Source organism: Hemicordylus capensis, chromosome 11 (genome assembly GCF_027244095.1).
Source record: "Hemicordylus capensis ecotype Gifberg chromosome 11, rHemCap1.1.pri, whole genome shotgun sequence".
Classification (NCBI taxonomy): domain Eukaryota; kingdom Metazoa; phylum Chordata; class Lepidosauria; order Squamata; family Cordylidae; genus Hemicordylus; species Hemicordylus capensis.
Window position 1 is genome coordinate 10,279,553 of NC_069667.1, and position 7,918 is coordinate 10,287,470.

Consider the following 7,918-nt stretch of genomic DNA (forward strand, 5'->3'; position numbering starts at 1 on the left):
GCTATCATGTCTGAAGAGGGCTAGATTGTAGACGCATTGAACAGAACAGGTGAACAGGAATCGGAGAACGCTTACTGTGTAATGGCGGTTTCCAAATATTCCCTATGCATGGACTCCAACCAGTTTATGCGGTACAGAGAGTATTCCATCCTAATCAGTGTTTCCTCTAAGGCAGTGGTTCCCAACCTGGGTTCGTCCAGATATTGCTGAACTGTAACTTCCATCACCCCCAGCCACAATAAATTGTAGCTGGGAATGATGGGAGTTGTAGTTCAGCGACATCTAGAGGAACCCAGGTTGAGAACCACTGCTCTAAGGCGTGCACATGTGCGCGCACACAAATGTTTTTGTGATGTCCATTCAGTTAATTTTAGATCCCGCTCAGGTTGAAATAGGAAGGCCCAGCTCAGAATGTGCATGCGCACACACTGCCTTGATACTGCCACCCAGAACAAAAGACGTTGTGCGCACTGATGAAAAGAATTTCTGAATAGCTGTTGCGATGCGACGGGATTCAGCCGACGGAAATGTGACGAGATTCAACCGATGCAAATCCTACTCACTCACTGCTGTGGTGCATATAACATCCCCAGCAGTGAGCCTAATCCATGCTCTGATGTGTACACATGTGATTAGGCAGGCGATAACATAATGATCTGCATGCAATGCCCACTTTGTGGGAGGTGTCCTCCTTTTCTGTGGGGAGGAATAGTGAGAAACTGGCCTTCACATGAATGTGAAGAATGAGAATCTGGCCTTGCACTATTTTGTGTGTGTGGTACATTAATTTGGTGCAAGCCACGTCCCTTCACCATGTGAAAAGGATCGCCAGATCAGTGTGTATACAAACCTATCCACTTGTTCTTGTTCCTTTCAGGCCTAACTCTGTACCAAAAGTTAGTTTTGCTACTTCTTATTTTTGTGGTCAGTATCTATACCTTGATGTCTATGTTTGTGTAATATCTTGCTGTCAACAGTGCCACACTTTCTAATCGACGGTAATCGACGCCTAGAGATCTGACTGCCTGATTTTAATTCCTCGTTCTTGCAACACGTGAGCCGTGTTTACAACTTCAAGTCATGTAATGTTGTCAGGGTGTGTGTATGTATAAAGGTCTAAAAGTGTTTTACTTTTTTAAAAAAAATGATACAATTCCTTGAACTTTTGGTTAACGTTGTAAAAGGTCGAAAGCAGATATTTTATGCTATTTTGTTTCAAATGTAATTTGTGACATTTATATAACTTTAATGCATGATACGGCTTTGCGCAATGGATGAACAGGTTGTTAGAGGATGGGATGTCTGGTATCTGTAATCCCTCAAAGTGTTTTTTAAAAGTAGTATTAAAATGAAAGGAATAACGTGGGTATTCTCAAGGTTGGGTCCCTGGCTGTTGCTTGACTACAACTCTCATCATCCCCTGCCACAATGACCTGTGCCTGTCTGTGGCAGGAGATGATGGCTGTTGAAGTCCAAATCAGGGGGCCCAAAGTTGAGCATCCCTGAATTAATGTAACCAGTGATGCTGCCCTCTGCCACAGTCAGTCCTAAACACACCGACTCAAAGTTCTGCAGGTCCTTCCATGCAAGCAGTGCAGACCTCTGATGTGAATGCACAAGGGCTTTCCCATTCAAATGGAAGGAGGAGACATAATCTACCTATATGCAAAGTGATACCTGCCCAGAGCTGACCTCTCCATTGAAGTGAATGAGAATGGAGGACACCTCTGAATCCGCATTAGCACCTTAGGGTCCCTATGCATGCTGGGAACCACTAGACTGGGCAATTGACTTGCAGCTTCCATTGGGATCCTGCTATGGGACATTTGTCATGTGTTATGGGTTTGATGTTGCTACTGAAATTTCTCATTCTGAAGTCCAACAAGACTTAGAGCAGTGACCTGAAGGGCACACCTTTGGGACTCTCATTTAGGACCGCGTTTCCCAACCCGTGTGCTGTGATGCACAGACTCGCTCTAGAGTCAGCTCTGGATTTAAGCGCTCCATGTTGAGCTGATTTGCCCCATAATGCACCAGGAAGGACACCTCCTTCCTATGGGGTGAGTCAGCATGGCATACCACTAATTGTTAATTGTTGTGTTAGCACAAGGGGAGGGGTCCCACACTATTTGTGCCTAGCAGCAAGGCATGCTGCTGGGCTGGAGAAGGAAGGAAGCTAGAATGGAGGGAGGGAGGGATAGTCGGATGGATGGATGGTCTGATGAACAGATGGAAAGATGGATGGATGGACGGATGGTCTGATGAACAGAAGGAAAGATGGATGGATGGATGGATGGATGGATGGATGGTCTGATGGACAGATGGAAAGATGGATGGATGGACGGATGGACATATGGAAAGGGATGGATGGGTGGATGAATGGACAGTCTGATGGACAGATGGATGGATGGATGGACTGATGAACAGATGGAAAGGGATGGATGGGTGGGTGGATGGATGAATGGACAGTCTGATGGACAGACGGACGGATGGAGATGGATGGATGGATGGATGGACGGATGGACTAACAGATGGATGGATCATGCCACCACAATGGGGGAAAAATATTTGTCTGTTTTGGGGAGCAGTGTGCCCCATTTCTTCCCTCTTTTTAATGTAAGTGTGCCTCAAAATGATTGGGAAACTCTGATTTAGGAGATGGCACACACTTCAGTGCATGGAATCCCTGCAGTCCACACAAGGGGCACGTCTTCCCCCACTGGTTCCCAACCGACTGCACTGACACACATGGACCACAGTGGCCCTTGCAGGACGACTGCTGCCCACCCAAAATTTTGCACACACTCAGCATTTCAGAATCTAAATTGGACTTTTCTGATATTGAACCTTTTATAAAATTTGTATTTAACATTCATCCTAATCGCAAGCTTTGGTGATATGTTTTGAAATGGAATTTTATGCAGGATCGGCTTGCTGACTTGAAAATTACCTCATTGTCTAAATGCCAACATTTATTAATTCTCTGTTGACTACATCGATATACTGCCTTTCTGATAAAAAGACTCAGATCTAATTGCATCCATAACTGGGAATGTTGGGAAAGAATAAATGTTCTTTTAATATTGGTTTGTTAGAAATGTGTTAGAGATTAGAAGGCAAGGGGAGGAGAGCTGATCCTGTGATATCAAGCATGAATTGCCCCCTTTGCTAAGCAGGGTCCACCTTGGTTTGCATTTAGATGGGAGGCTACATGTGAGTGCTGTAAGATATTCCCCTTAGGGGATGGGCCCTTAGCTCAGTGGAAGGTAGAAGTGCTTTTCTGCTTTCAAAGTTGGAAGGTCATCCAGATGATCATTTCACCCTTTGGGCCTTTGATTCTGTGCTTCTGCACTGAATAAGGAGTGTGGGAAGATACCATGGGGCTCTGTGCCCCCTGTGTGGACGAACTGGGTCAAAAGCTTGTACAGAATCAGGGGAGAAGAAAAAGCCAACCAGGACCTTAACTCCTACAGATGACTTCTAGTTTTGATCAATTATTTTAATTTTTGGTACTAACATCAGACACTGGTTTGCTGTTCTGGGAATGGAGTTTGTACTGTGAGGATGTAATTCACTTGATGTGCCATCTAAATGTGCAACAAAGAATTGTTATGCTAAAAAAAAAAAGTACAGATCATTAGGTATATGTGGCCATTGGTCCATCTGTTGACTAGAGCCTTTGGGTATTTGGGGAAAGTTCATTAAAGAAAATGACCTGCTTTTAAGCCAAGTGTCTGGTTTCTTTGTGAATTACAGCCCTATTCTTTCCTTGTTCTTATGAAGTTTCTTACAAACGTGCAGGGAACCTGAATCAGGGGGGAAAGCACCCATCACCAAAGCACCCTTCATCAGTCTTGGATCAGTTCTGGGGCTTCTTAGCTTAGAAAAAAGGCAACCATGGGGAGACATTACAGAGGTTTATAAAATTATGCATGGTGTGGAGACAGTGGATAGGAATAGGGTCCTCTCTCACAACACTAGAACCAGAGTTCATCCCATGAAAATGGTTGCTAGGAGATGTAGGATTGACAAAAAGGAAGCACTTTTTACACACACAGACACAGACACAGACACACAGACACACACACACACACACACACACACACAGAGCAGAATTAATCTGAGGAACTCTCTGCCACAGGATGGGAGGGATGGTCATCAGTTTGGATGGCTTTAAAAAGGGCTTAGACCAGGGGCATAGCAAGGTTGGAGTGGGCCCAGAGCCAAGATTTTAAAATGACCCCCCCTCACTGAAGCTCAGCTCATGAAGTAAAGAAATCTTAAATGAGGCTGAATAGTGGTAACAAAAAGCATAGTAAAATATAGATAGATTTAGATTTAGATCTCCTATGTGCCACAATAGAACATAATCCTAAATTATTTTTTTAAAGGTTTTGTAAATTGTGGATGATGCAAGTCATTTCATGGCACTAGAGAAAGACATGCTGTTCTGGTAGCTCCAGGTCTTAACATGCACATCAGTTTTGGAGGATGAATACAACTGAAGGAAGCCCAGGCGGGAGTGTGGCTGGGGGAGTCAGTCATGTGACTTGCCTCTTGGGGGGGGCCCCAAAGCAGTGGGCCCCCAGACAACTGTCTCCCCTTGCCCTATTGCAGCATCCTGTTTCTCAGCGTACCCCTCCCCTCAGCCTGACTGACAGGCTTCAGAGAAATAGCACTCCCATCGAACTTAATGGGACAATAAAACTTGTCCCATTGAATTCCATAAGACTACTTCATGAGTAACTTAGCGTGGATGTGAGCCAGGTACTGTACTAGCCTGCCTCCCTAACTGTAATACTCAAATTTGTGTTCTTATATTTGTACACACACACACACAGACACACACAGAGAGAGAGAGATCCCATCCTCTTTTGGACATTCAGGAGAGCTGTCTACAGAGAGGCAGGGAAGTTGGCTGTGTGGGCTTCCTTCCCTAATCTTATGAAATTAATGGGTCAAATTTACACATCCTATTATTTTCTATAGGAGTATTCATCACTCACAGCCACTTACAGGTGAAACTCGGAAAATTAGAATATTGTGCAAAAGTCCATTAATTTCAGTAATGCAAATTAAAAGGTGAAACTGATATATGAGACAGACGCATTACATGCAAAGCGAGATAAGTCAAGCCTTAATTTGTTATAATTGTGATGATCATGGCGTACAGCTCATGAAAACCCCAAATCCACAATCCCAGAAAATTAGAATATTACATGGAACCAAGAAGACAAGGATTGTAGAATAGAACAATATCGGACCTCTGAAAAGTATAAGCATGCATATGTATTCAGTACTTGGTTTGGGCCCCTTTTGCAGCAATTACTGCCTCAATGCGGCGTGGCATGGATGCTATCAGCCTGTGGCACTGATGAGGTGTTATGGAAGACCAGGATGCTTCATTAGTGGCCTTCAGCTCTTCTGCATTGTTTGGTCTCATGTCTCTCATCCTTCTCTTGGCAATGCCCCATAGATTCTCTATAGGGTCAGGTCAGGCGAGTTTGCTGGCCAATCAAGCACAGTACACTGTATACTTTTCAGAGGTCCGATATTGTTCTATTCTACAATCCTTGTCTTATTGGTTCCATGTAATATTCTAATTTTCTGGGATTGTGGATTTGGGGTTTTCATGAGCTGTACGCCATGATCATCACAATTATAACAAATTAAGGCTTGACTTATCTCGCTTTGCATGTAATGCGTCTGTCTCATATATCAGTTTCACCTTTTAATTTGCATTACTGAAATTAATGGACTTTTGCACGATATTCTAATTTTCCGAGTTTCACCTGTAATGGTGCAGTGGGGAAATGACTTGCTTAAAACTGAGAACTAAAAAAACTCCTACCAGATATAAGCACTGCCATCACTGCGTTCAACATAACAATGTGAATAACTTTACCTGCATCCAGATCTGCACCTTTGCACACTGTATTGAGTATAACATGTGAATAGACTATCATAACTGACCATGTTCAGCCACGGGGAGAATTTAAATAAGTTACTTTTAAGAATGGCCATTTAATAGTGCAAGGGGGAAATGACTTGACTAGCAAGCAGGAGGTTGCCGGTTCGAATCACGGCTGGCATGTTGCCCAGACACACCTATATCGGGCAGCAACAATATAGGAAGATACTGAAAGGCATCATCTTATACTGCATGGGAGGAGGCAATGGTCAACCCCTCCTGTATTCTACCAAAGACAACCACCGAGCTCTGTGGTCACCAGGAGTTGACACCAACTCGACGGCACACTTTACTTTTATTCATCACTCACTCACTCACAATCTTGAAAATAAGATTCTTAGTTTGTGGGTGTGTTTAATTCTCTTGCAAATGCTCTCTGCTGAGAAATTCAACACCCTCAGCTTTTTTTTAAACTGTCTTCTTGGCTCACTATATTAATTCAAATCACAATGATGTGTTACTAAGGAAGTCGGAAACCAAATCTCTGAAGAGACAAATTCAAGAATGATCTCTGAATAAGTTAGTCCAGATGGGAGTGATAATTAGACTGACAGCCACTAGAAATCCTAAATGCATAAAACATAAACATAAAACATATGATCAACCAGTCAGTTTGAAAATATCCAGGATATAAATATAGCCAGCAAAGTCCAAACCAAATAATTTAAAAATCTCTGACACAAAAACAAACAGTTCTTTGTTTCTTTGCATGGGATATATGTAGACTGTTTTGAGAACCTTCTGTTGAAACTTGTATGTACATATCCATAATAATAATAGCAGTTCCAAAAGACCTTGAAGAGCACCTCAACACCATAGGGGCCACAGAAATCACCGCCAGCCAATTACAAAAAGCAGCTTTACTGGGAATAGCCTATATTCTGCGACAATATCTATAACAAATGACAATAAAATTCAGCCATCCCAGGTCCTTGGGAAGGACTCGATGTCTGGATAAAACAAACCAGTCAATAACACCTGTCTGTGTAAACAAGAAATAATAATAATAATAATATATCCATGGAGAAACCATGTGTGTTAACAGTAACTCCTTTATGCAAAAAAAGGAAGTGAAATCGTGAAAACATATAACAGCCTACAAGGGTTTTCTTTTGAGCAAGGCTCATTTACAGAGATTCCCAAAGTTCAACTGAAGCCAGGATTCATTCAGTTTCCCCATAACCATTTTCAGTGCAAGGTCTCAGTTATGGAGCATGCAAAGACACAGAAGAGGAGAGAGAGTGCCTCTGAGCATGTACAGAGTAACCCCACCATCCCAATCTGGAGAGTTGTGACCACCTGACACACAGCTTTTGAGTAAAGGATTCTTCATTCGTAAAGCTGGCCTCTGAGTTTTTGTCCTGTGGTATCTTTCTTTCTCTCTCTCTCTCTTTTAATCTCCTTTACCTTACAGGAAAGAGGAAATTTTTTTAAAATAATGGCATGACAACACACACAGGTGTTTGCGTTATTGTGTAATCCTTTTAAAACAGTGGTAAAAATCCAAAGATAGTAGAATAAATACTCGGAAGACCATTCTAACCATGGTGGTTAGACACAGATGGAACCTCCATGTCACAGGGCAGTTAACCTTTAAAATCCCAGTTGCTAGGAGGAAAATGCAAGGAAGGGCTGGCACTTCCATGACCAGCTGTCACCTTTCCAGAAGCATCTAGATGAGTTCTGTGGCATCTAGAGGAGTTCTTCCAGGACAGTGGGCTTCCTTACCCAACAGACCTCTTCTTACATTCTTAAAAGCAACTGGACAAAACCCATCCATGTAGGAATATGTGCATTCTGTGTTTCCGAATAGAAAACCAATCTGTCCCCTGTGTCTGCCCAGGATCTCGAGTGAAACGCATTTCAAAAATCCAAATGGCTCTCAGTCACCTGGGACCCTCTCCCTTGTATGAGATGTCCCCGTTTGGTGGAGGGGGTGGGGGGATG